Source organism: Mustela lutreola, chromosome 9 (assembly GCF_030435805.1).
Source record: "Mustela lutreola isolate mMusLut2 chromosome 9, mMusLut2.pri, whole genome shotgun sequence".
Taxonomy (NCBI): domain Eukaryota; kingdom Metazoa; phylum Chordata; class Mammalia; order Carnivora; family Mustelidae; genus Mustela; species Mustela lutreola.
In genome coordinates this window covers 135,507,674-135,530,344 of record NC_081298.1, presented here as the reverse complement: position 1 = coordinate 135,530,344, position 22,671 = coordinate 135,507,674, and positions in this window count along the sequence as shown.

The following is a 22,671-nucleotide window of genomic DNA, read 5'->3' as shown; positions in this document are numbered from 1 at the left end:
AGAGACAAAAGAACGATGCACCCACGCTGGTCTAGGGGAGGGTCGTCCCTGTTCCTTGGAGTCCATGTCCTTCTGCTTACCTGAGCTTTCTCATCTGATTTATAATAAGCATCTCAAACTGTTGACATACTCCCAAAGGAAACTCTACTTCTTCCCCCACGCAACTCATTCCTCATGCAGTCTGTCCTATCCCTATCCGTAAAGTGGATCCCTTACCCATCTAGTTGTTAGGGCAAAACACTGGAAATTCATCCTTGAGTCCCATCTTTACCTTTCAACCCTGTGCACGTCCAGTCCTTCAGAACTGCTAAGACAGAGCAGAACTGAATCTGCTCTCCCTGCTTCCTTTCTCTCACACTGTATCCATTCTTCCCATGGCAGCTGCAGTGAGCTTCCTAATACTGTTAGAATGCCCTTGACGTTTGAAATCTTTTTACTTAATTATGTGTACACATACACATACATCCATGATTTTGTGTGAAGGACATTATTCATATGCTTTTATTAAAGATTACTTATTTATTTATTTGACAGAGAGAGAGAGAGAGAGACAGGAGAGAGGGAATATAAGCTGGGGCGGGGGTGGGGGTGGGAGAGGGAGAATCAGGCTTCCCACTGAGCATGGGGCCTGATGTGGGGCTCCATCCCAAGACCCTAGGATCATGACCTGAGACAAAGGCAGATGCTTAACGACTGAGCCACCAAGGCATCTCTATGCATATGCTTTTTTATTTTTTAAGATTTTATTTATTTATTTAACAGACAGAGATCACAAGCAGGCAGAGAGAGAGAGGAGGAAGCAGGCTCCCTGCCAAGCAGAGAGCCTGATGCAAGGCTCGATCCTAGGACCCTGGGATTATGACCTGAGCCGAAGGCAGAGGATTTAACCCACTGAGCCACCCAGGTGCCCCTAATTAGTCTTTTGTTTTTTTTTAAGTTTAAGTTCAATAATACAACATATAGTACATCATTAGTTTCAGATGTAGTGTTCAAGAAGTCATCAATTGCAAGTACTGCCTAGTGCTCATCCCATCATGTGCCCCTCTCAATTAGTCTTTTTTCTGTTCCTTTGTTGTACGGTTCTCCCATCCTTCCCCCTACCCCATCAGCCTCCCCATTACACAAATGTCATAGGCCGTGTTGTTCCTCCATGTATATATGTTCCTCCATGTCTACACTATGACAAAGAAGCTATGTTCCTCCATGTCTATACCCATGTTATTTCCTGTTAATTCAATCCTGTGAGATATGTATGTGCACACACATATATCTGTATGTATATGGAAGGCATTTTTGTCAGTTTGATTTACAAAATGGAGCTCTAATATGTACATTTCATGGCACCTTACTTTTCTCATTCAACAGTACTTAGTGGGAGGTCCTTCAAGTCAACTGTTTTAAAGGCCACAAGTATACCATGACTATGTGCCATCAGTATGTGCCATAATTTATTCAGTGATTCCCTAAGTGGTGATCCTTTAATCCCTTATTCACCAACTTTGCACTTTTATTTTCCATTTTTATTTTGTTTGGGGTTTTTTGATTTTGCTTTGCCATTATGAATAATGCACTTGAATCACCTTTATTTATGAGTCCTCATGTCTTGGGAATTTAGTCTCTGTAAGAAGGGTCACCAGGAATGGGTCAAAGGGTATATGTACTTTTAATTTTAATAGATGTCATGAAAATGTATAAAAAGACTATACATTTTCAAAATTCCAAGTGAAAACTGAAAGGACTGTTTTCCTTTCATACCTGCTAAATACTGGTTTTCAATTTCCCTTTAATTTTGCCAGTCAATGAGTGTAAAATGATACGTCATTGTGATTTTAATTTCCATTTTCTAAACTGATAGCTCATTTAAACATCATTTAATGTTTATTGGCCACTGGCATTTGTTTTTCTCTGAACTGAGAATTTGTGCTTTTTGTTTATTTTCTTAATGGTTACTTGCTTTCTTGTCAACTTGTAAGAAACATTTGACTATTAAAAATATTCAGTCAGTATTAAAAATACTCAGGCAGTTAAGCGGGTGCCTTTGGCTCAGGTCATGATCCCAGGGTCCTGGGGTCAAGGTCCACATCGGGCTCCTTGCTGGACTGGGAGCCTGCTTCTCTCCTCCTTCTGCCTGCCACTCTACTTGCTTGTGCTCTCTCTCTTTCTCTCTCAATCTCTGTCAAATAAATAAATAAATTCAGGTTTTGTCCATGAGTGCAATAAAGATTTTATCAAAGTATATCTTTGGGGAGAAGTAGCACACTGAGACTACTTCAGCTAGCAGGAGATCAGCTAGATAGCTTATCTAAAGATTGAAAACACCTGCAAATCCATCGGCAGATCGAAGAGAAGAAGAACAGCAATTCTGGAAACAGAAAAACAACCACTTTCTGAAAGGTAGGACTGGCGGAGAAGTGAATCCAAAGCGTCGGGAAGATAGACCCCGGGGGGAGGGGCCGGCTCCCGGCAAGTGGCAGAGCAACGGAGCACAAAATCGGGACTTTTAAAAGTCTGTTCCGCTGAGGGACATCGCTCCAGAGGCTAAAATGGGGCAAAGCCCACGCGGGGTCAGCGTGGCCTCAGGTCCCGCAGGGTCACAGAAAGATCGGGGGTGTCTGACTGTCGCAGAGCTTGCGGGTATTGGAACAGGGAAGGCAGCTACAGAGACAGAGCCGACAGTGAGCTCACAGCTCGGGGTGACCTTGAACAGGTCGCAGGCTCGGTGAGCTTGGAGAGCGGCCGCAGGTCAGGCAGACGGGAGTAACTGGGCACTATTCTCTGAGGGCACACTGAGGAGTGAGGCCCTGGGCTCTCGGCTCCTCCAGGCCGGAGACCAGGAGGCCACCATTTTCATTCCCGTCCTCCAGAACTCTACAGAAAGCGCTCAGGGAACAAAAGCTCCTGAAAGCAAACCCGAGCGGATTACTCAGCCTGGCCCCTGGTAAGGGTAGTGCAATTCCGCCTGGGGCAAAGACACTTGAGAATCACTACACCAGGCCCCTCCCTCAGAAGATCAACAGAAAATCCAGCCAAGACCAAGTTCACCTACCAAGGAGTATGGTTTCAATACCAAGCAGAGCAGCAGAATTCCAGAGGAGGAGAAAGCAAAGCACGGAACTCATGGCTTTCTCCCTGTGATTCTTTAGTCTTGCAGTTAATTTAATCTTTTTTTTCTTTTTCATTTTTTTTCTCGTCTTCTGCTAAAATTTTTTAAATTTTTACCCTTTTCTTTTTTAACATTTTTTAACTAGTTTACCTAATATATATATATTTTCTTTTTTATACTTTTCTTTCGTTTTCTTTTTTTAATTCGTTATCTTTTTTATTAACTATTCTTTTTTTAAGAAAAGCCTTTCTTTCCTTTTCTTTTTTCCTTTCTTTCTTTCTGAACCTCTTTTTATCCCCTTTCTCCCCCCTCATGATTTGGGATCTCTTCTGATTTGGTTAAAGCATATTTTCCTGGGATTGTTGCCACCCTTTTAGTATTTTACTTGCTCCTTCATATACTCTTAACTGGACACAATGACAAGGCGGAAAAATTCACCACAAAAAAAAAAAAAAAAAAGAACAAGAGGCAGTACCGAAGGCTAGGGACCTAATCAATACAGACATTGGTAATATGTCAGATCTAGAGTTCAGAATGACAATTCTCAAGATTCTAGCTGGGCTCGAAAAAGACATGGAAGATATTAGAGAAACCCTCTCTGGAGAGATAAAAGCCCTTTCTGGAGAAATAAAAGAACTAAAATCTAACCAAGGTGAAATCAAAAAAGCTATTAATGAGGTGCAATCAAAAATGGAGGCTCTCACTGCTAGGATAAATGAGGCAGAAGAAAGAATTAACGATATAGAAGACCAAATGACAGAGAATAAAGAAGCTGAGCAAAAGAGGGACAAACAGCTACTGGACCACGAGGGGAGAATTCGAGAGATAAGTGACACCATAAGATGAAACAACATTAGAATAATTGGGATTCCAGAAGAAGAAGAGAGAGGGGAGGAGAAGGTATACTGGAGAGAATTATTGGGGAGAATTTCCCCAATATGGCAAAGGGAACAAGCATCAAAATTCAGGACGTTCAGAGAACGCCCCTCAAAATCAATAAGAATAGGCCCCGTCACTTAATAGTAAAATTTACAAGTCGTAGTGACAAAGAGAAAATCCTAAAAGCAGCCCGGGAAAAGAAGTCTGTAACATACAATGGTAAAAATATTAGATTGGCAGAAGACTTATCCACAGAGACCTGGCAGGCCAGGAAGAGCTGACATGATATATTCAGAGCACTAAATGAGAAAAACATGCAGTCAAGAGTACTATATCCAGCTAGGCTATCATTGAAAATACAAGGAGAGATTAAAAGCTTCCAGGACAAACAAAAACTGAAAGAATTTGCAAACACAAAACCAGCTCTATAGGAAATATTGAAAGGGGTCCTCTTAGCAAAGAAAAAGCCTACAATTGGTAGATCAGAAAGGAACAGAGACAACATACAGTAACAGTCACCTTACAGGCAATACAATGGCACTAAATTCATATCTCTCATAGTTACCCTAATCAAATGACATAATCAAATGCCCCAATCAAAAGACACAGGGTATCAGAATGGATTAAAAAAAAAAAACCCATCTATATGTTGCCTACAAAAAACACATTTTAAGCCCAAAGACACCTCCAGATTTAAAGTGAGGGGGGTGGAAAAGAATTTACCATGCTAATGGACATCAGAAGAAAGCAGGAGTGGCAATCCTTATATCAGATCTATTAGATTTTAAGTCAAAGACTATAATAAGAGATGAGGAAGGACACTATATCATTCTCAAAGGGTCTGTCCAACAAGAAGATCTAACAATTTTAAATGTCTATGCCCCCAACGTGGGAGCAGCCAACTATATAAACCAATTAATAACAAAATCAAAGAAACACATCAACAATAATACAATAATAGTAGGGGACTTTAACACTCCCCTCACTGAAATGGACAGATCATCCAAGCAAAAGATAAACAAGGAAATAAAGGCCTTAAATGACACACTGGACCAGATGGACATCAAAGATATATTCAGAACATTTCATCTCAAAGCAACAGAATACACATTCTTTTCTAGTGCACATGGAACATTCTCCAGAATAGATCACATCCTCGGTCCTAAATCAGTACTCAACAGGTATCAAAAGATTGGGATCATTCCCTGCATATTTTCAGACCACAATGTTCTGAAGCTAGAACTCAACCACAAGAGGAAGTTTGGAAAGAAACCAAATACATGGAGACTAAACAGCATCCTTCTAAAGAATGAATGGGTCAACCAGGAAATTAAAGAAGAATGGAAAAAAATCATGGAAACAAATGATAATGAAAACACAACAGTTGAAAATTTGTGGGACACAATAAAGGCAGTCCTGAGAAGAAAAAAATAGCAGTACAAGCCTTTCTCAAGAAACAAGAAAGGTCTCAGGTACACAACCTAACCCTACACCTAAAGGAGCTGGAGAAAGAGCAAGAAAGAAACCCTAAACCCAGCAGGAGAAGAGAAATCATAAAGATCAGAGCAGAAATCAATGAAATAGAAACCAAAAAAGCAATAGAACAAATAAGTGAAACTAGGAGCTGGTTCTTTGAAAGAATTAATAAAATTGATAAACCCCTGGCCAGACTTATCAAAAAGAAAAGAGAAAGGACCCAAATAAATAAAATCATGAATGAAAGAGGAGAGATCACAACTAACACCAAAGAAATACAAACTATTATAAGAACATACTATGAGCAACTCTATGCCAACAAATTTGACAATCTGGAAGAAATGGATGCATTCCTAGAAACATATAAACTACCACAACTGAACCAGGAATAAATAAAAAGCCTGAACAGACCCATAACCAGTAAGGAGATTAAAACAGTCATCAAAAATCTCCAAACAAACAAAAGCCCAGGGCCAGACAGCTTCCGGGGGAATTCTACCAAACATTTAAAGAAGAACTAATTCCCATTCTCCTGAAACTGTTCCAAAAAATAGAAATGGAAGGAAAACTTCCAAACTCATTTTATGAGGCCAGCATCACCTTGATCCCAAAACCAGACAAGGATCCCATCAAAAATGAGAGCTATAGACCAATATCCTTGATGAACACAGATGTGAAAATTCTCACCAAAATACTAGCCAATAGGATTCAACAGTACATTAAAAGGATTATTCACCACGACCAAGTGGGATTTATTCCAGGGCTTCAAGGTTGATTCAACATCCACAAATCAGTCAACGTGATACAACACATCAATAAAAGAAAGAACAAGAACCATATGATACTCTCAATAGATGCTGAAAAAACATTTGACAAAGTACACCATCCCTTCCTGATCAAAATTCTTCAAAGTGTAGGGATAGAGGGCACATATCTCAATATCATCAAAGCCATTTATGAAAAACCCACCGCGAATATCATTCTCAATGGAGAAAAACTGAAAGTTTTTCCGCTAAGGTCAGGAACACGGCAGGGATGTCCATTATCACCACTGCTATTCAACATAGTACTAGAAGTCCTAGCCTCAGCAATCAGACAACAAAAGGAAATTAAAGGCATCCAAATCGGCAAAGAAGAAGTCAAACTATCACTCTTTGCAGATGATATGATACTATATGTGGAAAACCCAAAAAACTCCATTCCAAAACTGCTAGAACTTGTACAGGAATTCAGTAAAGTGTTAGGATATAAAATCAATGCACAGAAATCAGTTGCATTTCTCTACACCAACAACAAGACAGAAGAAAGAGAAATGAAGGAGTCAATCCCATTTACAATTGCACCCAAAACCATAAGATACTAGGAATAAACCTAACCAAAGAGGCTAAGAATCTATACTCAGAAAACTATAAAGTACTCATGAAAGAAATAGAGGAAGACACAAAGAAATGGAAAAATGTCCCATGCTCCTGGATTGGAAGAATAAATATTGTGAAAATGTCTATGCTACCTAAAGCAATCTACACATTTAATGCAATTCTTATCAAAGTACCATCCATCTTTTTCAAAGAAATGGAACAAATAATCCTAAAATTTATATGGAACCAGAAAAGACCTCGAATAGCCAAAGGGTTATTGAAAAAGAAAGCTAAAGTTGGTGGCTTCACAATTCCGGACTTCAAGCTCTATTACAAAGCTGTCATCATCAAGACAGCATAGTACTGGCACAAAAACAGACACATAGATCAATGGAACAGAATAGAAAGCCCAGAAATAGACCCTCAACTCTATGGTCAACTAATCTTTGACAAAGCAGGAAAGAATGTCCAATGGAAAAAAGACAGCCTCCTCAACAAATGGTGTTGGGAAAATTGGACAGCCACATGCAGAAAAAAGAAATTGGACCATTTCCTTACACCACACACGAAAATAGACTCAAAATGGATAAAGGACCTCAATGTGAGAAAGGAATCCATCAAAATCCTTGCGGAGAAAACAGGCAGCAACCTCTTCGACCTCAACCGCAGCAACATCTTCCTAGGAACATCGCCAAAGGCAAGGGAAGCAAGGGCAAAAATAAACTATTGGGATTTTATCAAGATCAAAAGCTTTTGCACAGCAAAGGAAACAGTTAACAAAACCAAAAGACAACTGACAGAATGGGAGAAGATATTTGCAAATGACATATCAGATAAAGGGCTAGTGTCCAAAATCTACAAAGAACTTAGCAAACTCTACACCCAAAGAACAAATAATCCAATCAAGAAATGGGCAGAGGACATGAACAGACATTTCTGCAAAGAAGACATCCAGATGGCCAAAGACACATGAAAAAGTGCTCCATATCACTCGGCATCAGGGAAATACAAATCAAAACCACAATGAGATATCACCTCATACCAGTCAGAATGGCTAAAATCAACAAGTCAGGAAATGACAGATGCTGGCGAGGATGTGGAGAAAGGGGAACCCTCCTACACTGTTGGTGGGAATGCAAGCTGGTGCAACCCCTCTGGAAAACAGCATGGAGGTTCCTCAAAATGTTGAAAATAGAACTTCCCTATGACCCAGCAATTGCACTACTGGGTATTTACCCTAAAGATACAAACATAGTGATCCAAAGGGGCACATGCACCCAAATGTTTAGAGCAGCAATGTCCACAATAGCCAAACTATGGAAAGAACCTAGATGTCCATCAACAGATGAATGGATAAAGAAGAGGTGGTATAGATACACAATGGAATACTATGCAGCCAACAAAAGAAATGAAATCTTGCCATTTGCGACAACGTGGATGGAACTAGAGCGTATAATGCTTAGCGAAATAAGTCAAGCGGAGAAGGACAACTATCATATGATCTCCCTGATATGAGGAAGTGGAGATGCAACATGGGGGGTTAAGGGCGTAGGAGAAGAATAAATGAAACAAGATGGGATTGGGAGGGAGACAAACCTCTTAATCTCACAAAACAAACTGAGGGTTGCTGGAGGGAGGGGGGTTGGGATAAGGGGGGTGGGATTATGGACATTGGGGAGGGTATGTGCTTTGGTGAGTGCTGTGAAGTGTGTAAACCTGGCGATTCACAGTCCTGTACCCCTGGGATAAAAATATATGTTTATAAAAAATTAAAAATTAAAAAAAATTATATCTTTGGACTTCCCTTGTGGAATTTCTTTGCATATACAAAATTTTAATTATCATATATTCAAATATGTCTTTGCATTCTTATACAGATTTGGGGTTTATAGTTTTAATTAAGAGGGTATTCCCAACTCCTATATCATACATGTCGTTTTCTAGGTTTGTCTGTATTAAACTCTTTAATTCATCTAGAATGTATTTTTATATATGTAGGATAAAAAAAGGGCTGAGGGTGTTTTTTCTTTCAGATGAACAGCTGGTTGCTCAGCAACATCTATTAAATAGTAAAGTCCCACGTGTCAAATAGGCTTATTCATGAGTTCTCTATTTTTTGTCCCATTAATCTACTTGTCCACTCATAAAATAACCTCATACTGACTTGATCACTGTAACTTCATCATCTGAGAACATCTAGCAAGCCAGATCTCTACTCCCTGTTCTATCTCATACTTCTCTCACATAATTTCTCACAGGCTCCTTTCCTACAGATAAACTTATGACCATTTTTCTAAAATCCCCCCACCCCCAAATGGGGAACTCTAATTGACATGACATTAACTTTTAATACTGACTTGGGGTCATGACCAACTTTGTGATAGGAAGTCTTCCTATCCAAGAATAATGTATAACTTGAGTTTAGGCTGATTTTACATCTTTAAATAAAACTACTATGGTTTTCTTCAATCCTGTTTTTTATTTCATTTTTTATTTTATTGCTCTTAAGTGCTTTATATTTTTGAGTATTATAAATTAATTTTTTTTATATGACTGAGAAAGGCATCACATTTTTATTAAGTAGCTCCTATATCCAGCCACTTGGCTATATTCTTTTAATAACTGCAATAATTTTACCAGAGTCCCTTGGGTTCTCAAACAAAATGTATCATAAGCTGGACAATGTAGTTTTGTTTCTTCTTTCCACATGTTTGTAGCAGTCATTTTCCTTTCTCCTGTTTTGTTTTGTCTGGTTTTGTTTGGGTTGGTTTTTTTTTTTTTTTAAGATTTTATTTAATTTATGACAGAGAGAGATCACAAGCAGGCAGAGAGGCAGGCAGAGAGAGATGAAGGGAAGCAGGCCCCCTGCTGAGCAGAGAGCCCCATGCGGGACTTGATCCCAGGACCCCGGGATCATGACCTGAGCCGAAGGCAGTGGCTTAACCCACTGAGCCACCCAGGCGCCCCTGTTTGGCTTGGTTTTATGCTGAGGTATGTTCCCTCTGTACCTGCTTTGTTGAGAGTTTTTATCATGAATGGATGTTCTACTTTGTCAAAGGCTTTTTCTGCATCTATTGAGATGATCGCATGTTTTTATCCTGTCTCTTGGTGATGTGATGTATCATGCTGATCAACTTGTGAATAATGAACCACGCTTGCATCCCAGGGATAAATCCCACTTGATCATGCTAAATGATTTTATAAAATATATTGTTGGATTCAGTTTGCTAGAATTTGGTGGAGGATTTTTGCATCTACGTTAATCACCAGAGATGTTGGCCTGTAATTTTTTGTAGGGTCTTTATCTGGTTTTGTAATCAGTGTAATGCTGACCTTGAAGAATGAATTTGGAAGCTTTCCCTCCTCTTTTATTTTTTGGAGTAGTTTGAGAAGTCTAGGTATTAGCTCTTCTTTAAAAGTTTGGTAGAATTCACCCATGAGGCCATCTGGTCCTGGACTTCTGTTTCTTGGAAGTTGTTTGATCCCCAATTCAATTTCATGGCTGGTGATCAGTCTGTTCAAATTTTCTATTTCTTCCTGCTTCAGTTTTGGGAGGTTATAAGTTGCTAGGAATTTATCCATTGCTTCCAGGATGTGCAATTTATTGGCATATAGTCTTTTATAATATTCTCTTATAATCCTTTGCATTTCTGTGGTGGGTTTCCTTATGTTTGTGTATTCACTAAAACCTCCTTGACCATGTTAAGTAAAGAAGGGAACAGCAGCCAAGCTCGACAGTTCCTAATTTTGATTGAAATAATTTTTCCATTTAGAATGATGTTTACCAGGTGCCTGGATGGCTCAGTCAGTTAAGCAACTGCTTCTGATTCAGGTCATGATTCCAGAGTCCCAGGTCTAAGTCCTGCATCAGGCTCCCCACTGAGCAGGGAGTCTGCTTCTCCCTCTGACCCTCCGCCCTAATGGGCTCTCTCTCTCCCTCTCTCTCTCAAGTAAATAATAATAATATTTTTTTAAAAACCTTTAGAATGATGTTTGCTACCAACTTTGTTGTTAATAATGCCATTGTTGCTGTATTTTATCTTTCTTATATTTACCTAGTTTTACTTCGTTCCCATTATTTGAACCTTTATTAGGAATTGTTGCTGAATCTGGCCAAGTAGCTTCTCAGCATTTATTATTACAACCATGCAGGTTTTCTCCTGCAGTTTGTGCGTGTCATAGAGACGGCTGACGTATTTCATGGACTTTGAAACTTACTTTGCTGGAAAACAACTCTGCCCCATCATCACACATTTTTCCTTTGATATGTTGCTGGGGTGTGTGACTACTGCTTGGGATGCTAGCCTTTATGGTAACATGTGCCGTTGTTTCATGGTTCTGTTGAGAGATCAGTTACTACGGAAGAAACCAAGGGATGATTAAAGGACTGCCGTTGGAAAGCTCATCGGTACTTAGGCACGCACAGCTGAATTTTATCTAACCTCTAAATAACAGATAATTGCATTGTTTTCTAATCCAGTGATTTTCAAACTTTGGTATGAATAAGAATCACCCAGGAAATAAGGTGGAAAAAAAAAAAACCAAAAAAATAAAAAACAAAAAACAACACCCAGAGGCCCAGACCCTGGCATCCTTTAATAAGTGTAGGCCTCCCAACTTTGGCTTAGCTTTCCAGGGAATTTTGAGACATACCAGTATTTGAGAACTGCTGTTCTAAACCATGTAGAAAGTTCCCAATTCATGTTCTGAAGCCCAAAAAACTTGAATACCAAAATCAAATAAAGGCAGGGCATTTTATCTTTTTAAAATGTAAATCAGATTGTGTCAATTTCCTGATTAAAACTTTCAAATGGTTTTCCATTGCCCTGGAATAAAGCCCAAATTCCATATGCTGGCCTATGATGCCCTGTATCCTTTGGCAGGCCATAGCCTTTCAACACCCCCTGCTTTCCATGCCACAGCTTTTCTACCCTCAAACCCAACCAGCTTGGTCCTCGTTAGGGCCTTCATGGTTTCCTCTGCCTGGACCACGTCCCCCAGATGTTGACGTGCTCAGCCCTGGTTGGCAGCATCAGTATCAGCAAGGACAAGTGAGTCTGTCCCTAACTGCAGTCCTAAAGTACGTCCTTATCACTATATAATGTTTTCTCTTTTGATATATCTGCCCATTTGTTAATTCCTTCTCTCTTTCTCTCTTCCCCCAGGTACACTATAACTTTCATAACAGCAAGGAGCTCCTCTGTCTTACTTACCACTAAACTTCCAACACTTAAAGTAATACCTGACTCATTGAGTGAATTAATTTATTCCTTCATTAGTCCATAGGCTTTAGGAAGACCCGGTTTCGTCTGGCTTGTGTCTATAACCCCAGAGCCTATGTACAACACAGGGGCTCAGGAAGCATCAGCTGGGCGAGCAAATGATGCTTGTTGATTTTTACTCAGCTCCAAAAGGACTTACAATAGAGGGCTGTTGATTTTAAAATACTTCTTTTAAGGCTTCAACTTTAACTGAAAACTCTTGAAGAAACAGGAGGTAAGACTGGCCTTAGGTAGAAGGTCCCTCCAGGAGGGTTCAGCTACAATTTCTCATCAAAGTATCTTCCCCCAAAGGGTGACTGCCCTTAGAACCATACCTGAGCTGTAACTCTTGTAGCAAAATAACCTGCAAATGGTCATGCGGGACACACTGCCTGCCTTCGGGTTCACCATCATTATCTGCACTTTCTAGATAGAGCTTGTTAGTAACAAAAGAAAATAGAGACCTTGGGATTAGAAAGGAGGCAAAAAGAAGTAAAACACAGAGGCTGAACTAGAGTAATTTCAGCAAACTCTTGGGAGAGATAAAGGAATTTGAGGAAACCTATCCTGGGGCCATGGAATGAACTCCTGAGCGTGTTACGATGAGAAATAACCCAGGAAGGGCTGACGGTGTCTGGTCGAGATCTGCTGATGTGCTGGTGTTCTTAGAGGCCCTAAGCACAGAGCAGGCAGGAGTGGGGAGAGCGGAGTCATTCAGAAAGGTGGATGATGACTGCAGTGAAAAATACTACGCAAAATACTGAAGATTTGCCAAGACACTAGACTTCAGGTGCTCTCAACACCATCAGAAAAAGGGAGGGGGGACTATAGGAGGAGATGGTATGTTAATTAGCTTGACTGTAGTAATCACTTCACTATTTATATGTATATCAAATCATCATGTTTAAATCTTAAAGATAAACAAGTTTTATTTAAAAAAATAAATAAAGAAAAGAGAGAAGGATGGAGAGGAAGCAGGCAGAGTACAGACCTGTCTTCTGCCACCGTCTGTCTGAGAGGCTTTTACCAGGGCCCATCCTAGTGTTACCTGTTAAATAAAGGGCAAGGGCCAGCATAGGGAAGAGAGAGACCAGTGGAAGAGGAGAAGGAAGGGAGAGGGAGTGGAGAGAGAAGGAAGTCGGGGTGTGTGTGTGTGGGGGGGGGGGGTTACTAGGAGGGGAGAGAGTGGAGGGGGAGGGGAGACAGAGAGAATTGGGAGGGGAGAAGTGGGAGGGGGAGGGGAGCTGCTAGCTGCTCTCAGCTCATACTCTCAAGTCAAATATTTGCAGTATTCTCTCAAACAGAGCTGAGAATTCAAGAAGGATATTGCCTAAAAAGGATCCATTCTTCAAAAAATGTTAGTCATTTAGTCTTCTGAAAGACAATCTTTTTAGCATGAAAAAAAATGCAATCTCATAGCCTCCACAGCTCACAGGGAAGGAAAGTCTTCATCATAATCTTTCTGTTCTTAATTAATTTAAGCATCTGTCTGCTGTCTTCGGAAGATCGTCTTCTGGGAAAGTGGGCAAGTTGATATTTTAAGCCCAAATTTCCCCCCCCCCCAAATCACATGGAAGGTCTTAACAAGAAAACAGAGCAGGCCATATTCTGGGACAGCTTGTTCAGGGGGGTGGGGCATAGGATGGTTAGGGGAGAGCAGAAGGAAGGAAGGGGTAAGAGAAGATCAGAGTCCAAACTCCATGGGCCATTGTCGTGTACAAAGTCAAGGCAGTGGAGCTTTCTAAGAAAGGGAATGACCAGCAGACAGTTGAGCAGGGTGAATCCAAATAAGGAAGTCAGAGGCGCCTACTCTGAATACTGACAAATTGTCCAGACACATAAGCTCCTCTACCCACCCTGGCCTTGGTGGTACATAGCTTTCCTGATGCCACTGCCAAGAAGGCAGATGGAGCAGGTGTGGGAATCTCTCTCTCTGCCAGGATGGGAGGGAGGGAAGAGGTAGGCTCTGTGGCGGGGGGCGGAGGGAGGTATAGACAGGACTCCAGCTCATGCCCTGACCTTTCCACCTCTGGATTTCTTGTGTATGGCCATTGATACAACATTTAGCCTTCGTGCTATAGAAAGGCTTCTCAAGCTCAGTGTTATTGACATTTTGGGTCAGATGACTTTTTGTCGTGGAGCTGTTCTGTTCACTGTAGGGAGTCTAGCAGCATCTCTCTACCTACTCTACCTACTGGGTACCCCCAGCATCCTTTGCTTTGAGCCTCAGATCTCCCACTAAGTCTCCACTCCATCATCTGACTACAAATATACAAGAAGAATTATATTTCAAAATGTTTCCGTATATAGAGTATATATGATTGTACGTATATATCTATTTATATAGAGATGATAGATTCTATACTAATATACCAATCACTGATAGTCAAAAAGTATGAAGGATCAAAAAAAAGGCATGAAGAACCTTGGGCTTAGCATTTATGAGAATTGATGAGGCATTGCAAGCTACAGAGTTTATTACCAACGAGGGGGCTCCTCTAAGTAACTGCCGGCTCTGTCCCTAAGGAGCTGTGTGGGTTTGGACACACTGTTAGCATCTCTGAGCCTCTATGCTCTCATTTTTTACCTGAATTGTTGAAGGACCCTAATCTTGAACTTTCTGCAAGTCATAGTGAAGCAGCACATTCTCAGTGAGGGTTCCCTGTAATTCCTTCAATCTCCATAGCAGCTAAGGCCCCCAGAGTGCGAATGCCAATGACCCCCAGGGGTCCCAGGAGGTAGAAGACTGGGCTAACTCCCATCCCGGCCATGCTCTACCTGGCATTAGATGAAGGACAGGGAATGCTGGAGAAAGGATTTGGGACAGGCTCTCAGTGCTCCGTAGTTCTACCTCCTCCCAGCTTCCAAGTCTGTAAGAGGAGCTTCAAGACTCCTGGGAGAGCTTGTCCCATCCCCCCAGAGTTTGTGGGACACAACTCACTCATGCCTGAGAAATCCGAGCCTGACAACTGCCCAGAAGACGCGGTAGGGGAGGCAGGGGAGGCTGCTGCGGAGAGCCAGCAGAGACCCCCATGACAAAAGATGGTCACTAAATGCAGACACTGAGAGAAAACTGGCCAAGGGTTTTCCTATAGCCATCCCAGGAAGGCCTCTTAAAAACCCCAAATGACCTCAGCCAGAAAAATCTAGACATGTCTCCTTCAGTGGCTGAGGTCTGCTGCACCAGTCCCAAGTGGCCAGCCAGGGAAGGGGCCCAGAGGGCAGGGTGGCTGCACAGCACGGCTGTGAACGGGCCTTGAAGGATGCGTTGGCTTCCTTCCTACCACACTGCATATGTCCCAGGGGTTAAACTGGCCCCGCAGACTCAGCCGTTACTCCCCTCCTGGACCACAGCCTTAACAACCAGCAAGGAAACACCCACGACAGCGCATGTCCTCTGCACTCAAAGCAGCTTGCTCCTTCTCTCACCGTTGGTGGGAACGCAAGCTGGTGCCCCCACTCGGGTCAACAGTACAGAGGTGCCCCAAAAAGATGAAAATAGAACTACCCTACAATCCAGCAGTCGCACTACTAGGTATTTACCTGAAAGGACACAAAAATACAGATTCGAAGGGGCACACGCACCCCGATGTTCCCAGTAGCATTATCTACAAATAGCCGAACTATGGAGAGAGCCCTGATGTCCATGGATTGATAAATGGATAAAGCAGAAGTGGTGTGTATCTTACTGATAGAGAACAAACCGAGGGTTGATGGAGGGAGGTGGGTGGGGGATGGGCGAGATGGAGGATGGGTAATACGGGGCCACACTTGTTACACGGAGCACTGGGTCTTGTATGCAAGTGACGAATCCCTGCATTCTACTCCTCAAATGAATATTGCACCATACGTTCATTAACCAGAATTTAAATAAAAATTTGAATACATTAAATTAATTAATTAAATAAAAATTTAGAAATAAATTTTAATTTTTTTTAGAAAAAAGTTAAAAATAAAGAAAAAAAGCAGCTTCCACAATCTAGCCTATACCCTGCTCATCTCAAATAATTGCACTCTTAACTCATTAGTGCCTGGTCAACTTTTTTCTTCCACTTTTCTTTACATAAGTAATGCATGAAAAATTTGCTTATTAAAAATTCAGATAAAGCCGATTAAGGAAAATACTGTAGGGCCCGGTAAAACCAGCCCTTCCTCAGGGAAAATGCTATAACCCATTTGGTTGTTTTCATTCAGTTTTCTGGTTGTTGTTGTTTTCTTAGCATAAATGACACATTATTCTGTATTTTACTTTTGTACTTAATAACGTTAGTCCAAGTTCTTCCCACATGGGCATGTGTAGACGTAATTCATTCTCCTTCTTATAACATTGATCTGTAGTATGTCAGAGTATGGTTGGAACACAGATTGCCTTCCCCCACTGATGAGTATTCCAAGTTGTGTTTGTTTTCTGCCAGGTTTTCACTCATAAACAATGCTGCGGTGAAAACTCTTGCAAATGTTTACGAGAGCTTATAGATAATTTACATGTTTAAATGTTTCCTCAGAGCAAATACCGAGAGGTTGGATTGCTACATTCAACGTGCATACATATTTTAAATTTAGGTAGAAATTGTGAAACTGCTTTCCAAGAATTCAGTTCATACTCCCATCAACACGAAATGAAAGGAGTTGCTCTCCTGTGCCCTTTCTAATATTTGAAGTACCTATATTTTTAATATTTGAAGTACCTATATGCCCTACTTTTTTAATGATAACCTCATTTTTGTTTTAATTTGCATGTTCTTAACTTCCAGTGACCACAGTCCTATTCATGTTTGCATCCCTAATGCCTAACAGTCCCTGGTAGGAAATCAATACCAATAAGTATTTTTATAAGGTTTTTCCCAAGGCAAGAGCAAGGACAAACACCGCTTACTCCACGATACGCTAGGAGGGTACTAGGCACTTGATACGCCTTTCCTCATTAATTCCCTCAACTGTTCTGTGACGTCATTATTTTCCCTTCCTATTTAATGAAAATAGGAAGTTTCAGAAGAAATTGAAGCCTACAGGATTAAGTACATCCCTCCAGGTCAAGATAGTAAGCAATACACATTCCAGCCCTGGTGGGACTCCGGAAACTGAGTCACCCTCTACCTCGTCACCCCCAAACCTTGGTGGACCACCTACTGTCTGCAAGAAGCTGCAGGGGGGTCCCTGCTCATGACTGCTGTGCCCACTCCGGCGTAAGTAGAGGGATCTGATCTAAGTACGGAGCATTGGCACTCAGCGAATATTCCCATGGCAGGTATAGCTCATAGCTCACCAGATGCTCTCCCCCCACCGCACGCTTGGTACTCACGGCAGCTCTTGAAGACGTGAAGGCAGGGCCTGGTTGAAGACTCTCCATCCCCATCTTTCTGACACCCGAGACCCAGAGAGGTTGCCAGTTGTCCAAGAACACACAGCTGGCGGGTGGTAGGAAGTACCATGTGTCTGAGGAGGGACTTAGGTAGGAAACAGATTTGGTGTAGCTGAGGGAGATCCCCGTAAGCAGGGAAGGTTCTGGAAGAACTTGACAGGGGCCTAGAGTACAGGCAGGCTCATGAGGTGAGGGGGACACAAAGAGGCAGGCTGATGCCCTCCAAATGTCAACACCAAAACTGCAGGAACGTTAGTTCAGATTCGTGAAGGTGCTTTGGTCTTCCCTACAGATCCCGGTCTCTCCACCACTGCCACTAAAGTGTCTGGACCCCTCCTGAGATCTTGCCCTCAGGAGCCCTCATTTTAACAGGCTGGTATTTGAGCTGTAGGAGAGTAACACGGGAGCTGAGACCCCTTGCTTGGGCGCTGGTCCTGCATGGCTTTGGGTCTCCTTCTATGATGGGACCAATCATGGTGGCGTCCCCACCGTGGCCTGTCACCCCCATCTGTAAATCCTGTGAGAGCAGGGACCAAATCTTGTTCTTCTTTGCGTCTCCCATCCTATCCTGCCTCTCTCCACCTACAGGACCCAGCTCCACGGCAACAACGCACGCTCAGCACTGCACACTTTGCAGCCTCACTCCCTGGCCAACAGTGGATTTGTCTCTCTGAAACCTAGAATTTCTACAACGTCAGGGGTCCCCTGCTTAAAAAGAAAAAAAAATGCAAAATAGCAAATAAAAATGAAGTCAAAATGAATTGGAAAGAAATTATTCCAAACTGCAAAGTTTTCAAAACAGACAAATATGATAAATATCTCAAGGCCTAGAAAACAACACGACTGTCTGCCTGATAAACCTGGATAATCATTTCTTCTGCTTTTTGTGGTTGTTCCCTCTTTGATTTTCTTTTCTTTTGGCAATGATTTGCCATACCTATTGCTTTATATAAGTCAGTGAAAAACTAATTCGATCTTTCCTCCAGCAGAATTAATTTTTTTTTTTTTTTTGGTAGCAGCCGGGGCACATAAAACACATGACTTGATACACAGACACACTTGTTGATTTGGTCCTCCTGCAGGTTTGTAGTCTACAAACAGTTATTCTGAGGGGCGCCTGGGTGGCTCAGTGGGTTAAGCCTCTGCCTTCAGCTCTGGTCATGATCTCAGGGTCCTGGGATCGAGCCCCCACATCAGGCTCTCTGCTCAGTGATAAGCCTGCTTCCCTCTCTCTCTCTGCCTGCTGCTCTGCCTACTTGTGATCTCTGTCTGTGTCAAATAAATAAATACAATCCTAAAAAAAAAAAAAAAAAAAGTTATTCTGAGAAATTCTTTTTCATATGATTCTCCTCAAATAGCAAAAGTGTAGTGAATTTATAATCATATATATTATCAACTCTATTCTCAACAGGAAAACTTCCATTTGAACATTGAATGAAAACAGGACATTCCACTTAAGAGACTGATGCATCTCATGACTGGAAGGAATTTCCATAGCTCTGGCTCTTCACACGTCATGCCTTGTTTTTCCCGTGCCACCCACAGAGTTCGGAGGCCTGTTGCCCTAGGACATGTTCATCCTGAAATAGGACCTCTGACCCCACACCTTTGTATCCTGATACCAGGAAGGTCGCTGGAAGCCCTGTGCCCCAGGACAAGCCACAGTAACTTCACTGTCCCTGAGAGTGACAGGGACCACGTGAATACAGCCCACTGAGCCCGAGCAAAGGCATCACCCCAATCAGTCCACCCTGGCCAGACCCAGTAAAGCCTATCGCCACTCCGAGCCCCCCGACCTGAGGGGAGGCGTGATTAAGTGGAAACCAGAGTGAAATGAAACAAGGGTCTGAACCAATTACAGAATAATAGCTTACTTTTGCAAACTTTACAGAACGGCCCGATCATGTGAACATAGGGTGTGGGGACCCGATGCTTCATTTTCATTGGCCTCTTGGTCCATCCACCTCTGCTCTGGCGCCTGGTTCCATGAAAAATACATGAACAGACATTTGTAGCAGAAACTGACCTCTTGTGAAAGTAGAAATAGTAGAAACTGTAAATTTGAAGACAGACCCTGACTCTGAGTGGCCAGGTGTCTTTGGACGAGTGACTTTCCTTTGCTGAAAATAAGTTTCCTAATCTGTAGAATGGGAACAATCGTACCAGTCCAAGGGGCTCCCCGAGGGTGAGCCTCCATTCCGCAATGACAGCGCCCAGCACGCAGCGGGCACACTCGCCTGGGGCACACTCGCCTGCCGGGGTGCGCACTGCACGAACCAACTGAAAGCCGACCATCGGAAGGCAAGTCCCGGCTTCCTAGGCTAACAACCTCATACCTGACTTCAGCTCAGAAGCATTCTACGATTCAAATTCCCCATAGAAATAAGTCAGGGAAGGATTTAAAGAAATGGTTACATATGATTTTTCACAGGCTAATCTGCAGCTCCGTGCAGGTCAGAGAAGATTAAGGGCTCCCAGAAATTCAAAGGCTGATTACTTCAAATTCCTTCCCAGGAGTCAAGGGGATACAGCCCAGCTCAGTATTCTGTGCACAAGCCGGAATCCTTAAAAGAAGCATATCAGAGAAGCTAACATAAGGTGAAGGGTTTCCAGAAAGCTGTGACTTAAAAAAAAAAAAAAAAAAAAAAAAAAAAAATCTACGGACGCAGCGAGCTGAGACCTGCTACAGCCCTCACGTCACACCCCCCCGGTCCCCTCTCCCAGCCCGCGGCCAGGTCCCAACCCCAGCTCCGACGCCCCAGCTGCTGAAAACCAATCTCTCCCCGCAGCCCCTGAGGGCCTGGAGAATCCAGAAGGGGCCACCCTGGAAGCCAACCACGTCCCCACGCCGTCACTTCCTCCATGGCTCCTCCTCCAAGTGCTGCCAAAGGTGAGGCTGTATCTACTCATAACGGGGAACAAATTAAATGACGGTTTAAATCTTGTCACAGGTCAGGCAGGCGGTGATAGGAGCAATGCCTCTCCAAGAAGGTGATCCATCTCCTCTGTCTCTGGGGAGAGCGTGAGATCTGAGGGGAGGGGAGCGCGCCGTGAGTGTGGGCGAGCCCTCGGGGAGGGAGTAACCCGAGGTGGGCATCGCTCACTTGTCCCTTCGGGCTGACCCAGCTCAGGGCCTTTGGAAGGCTCCCTGGAGCTTGAAGTGCCTGCAAACCGTACAGTCCCATAGGGCAAGACCTCATCGCCAGCATTTCCTGTGGGCCGCGCTATGTGCCAGATACAGTTCTCATGTCCTTTCGTTCCTGCCACAGCCCAACAAGGTGAGTATGAACACAGGCAGGGAAACTGAGGCTCAGAGAAGATACAGAGACTTGTCTAGGATCACACAGAACCCACATTCACAATCGGCTGGGGATCTCTGATTAGTCCGAGGTGGCGGGTTGGAGGGTTGGTTTGATTAAGGAAATCTTTGCCGAGTCTTAAATGTGTGCCTACGTGTAACTTGAACCCTAAGAGAGAAAGACAGCAAGATTCAGGGCTCTGAGGAAGAAATCAGAGCAAAAGTTTCTTTAAAAAATATATATATATTTATTAATTTATTTATTTGAGAGAGAGAGAGAGAGCATGAGCAGGGGGAGTAGCAGAGGGAGAAGCAGACTCCCCGCTGAGTGGGGAGACCATCTCTGGACTCAGTGCCGGGCCCCTGATATCATGACCCCAGCCAAAGGCAGATGCCTAACCCACTGAGCCACCCGGGTGCCCGAAGAGCAAACACTTCCTGGAAAACTGGTCAGAACCAGCCAAAGTCAGCCCGCTGGTGAACGTGAGCTGGGCAGACTCAGCGAGCAGACCCGCACCCACACCAACCAGCCCAACCTGAACCGTCACCTTAGGGCTTCTTTAAACCCACCATCATGCTTCCTCGACAAACTGAGTTTCTGTCTTTCTGAGCCCACCTTTGCCTTTGGCCTGGGAGACTCTGCATGAGGGCCAGTCCCCCTCAGACCCCCGTCTGTACTAATCAGCCCTAAGGCTTGCAACGGTCCCTGTCATTCCTTGAAAATGAATCCAAAGGCCTCGTCCGACGGTGCCTAACCCCGCTGAGTCTGAGGTTGGTCTGCTTTGCCTGGAGGTAAATTTGGCTTAATGCCCACAGGTCTCACATCTCACATTCTGTTTCTCTTTCATGCGTGGATTTTCCTTGAAGTCCTGCCTAATGAAGCTTTCTTCTCCAGGCTTAATCCTCTCCAATCCCTGGCAGATTAAGTTGACCGAAGTTTAGCTTTGATGCTGTCAGCCTCTCCCCAGGACCCTTGCACGGGAGTCCCCGTTTGGATGAGGTCGGACTCCTCCTATCAGTGTTCACACGACCCTGCTCGAGCAAGGCTGAACGGCCCGGCTTCCCTGAGCAGAGAGCACACATCTCGTTGTCGGGATGCTGGTCCACACCCAGGCTCTCGCCGTAATGGCGCTCCCGGCTCGGGTGAACAGAGAGAGGCCTTTCTGGAGGAAGACAGAGCTGAATCTCCATGGTGGGAGATTCAAGGAAATCCTCCAGAATCAAGGAAGTCGGCGGGTGTCCGTGGAGACATCTCCTCTGTCTCCAGAGGGTATGGGAAGCCACATACAGGGCAAATACTGGGATTCAAGTGTATTTTTTGCTCCCCCACATTTTTTCTCTACATCTGTGTTCTTTTCCCCTAAAAAAACCCTTACCACAAAAGCAGAGACAGGGCGGGAGGGCCTGAGAGATGATGTGACAGGTGTCTCCCTGCAGGAGAGGGAGACGTCCCAGGGGAGGCTGGGTGTTAGGGCCGGGCATCAGGAAGACCCGCCCTCTGGTGGAGCCCGGAGGTGGCCCCGGGCGATGGGGGTCTCCTCGTCCCCTCCCCTGTCCTTGGAATTCAGGTCCCACTGCCCTCCCTGCTCCAGAGGCTGCCCCCGGAGCATAGCCTTGCGCTAGTGATGGGCTGCTGAGACCATCTGGGTGGTCTGCAAACTGAACCCAGGTAAGGCCTCTATAGAAACTCTAAAGACTGGGGGGGCAGGTGCCGAGCCCGACTCACCTTGCTGTGTCCAAGCCACGCCTCACACGTAAGTCCCCTTGCTTCTGAAATCTGCCCCCCACCCATGTGGAGTAGCCACCTCTTCCTGGGGCCCCTCCCTGCCCTTGGCACCCAGGGGCCAATTTCAGGTGACACCAGGGAAGTTCCAGAGCGCCTTGAGAAGAAAGAAGTGGCGTTTACAAGGGGGATGCGCTGAGCTGAACGGCTG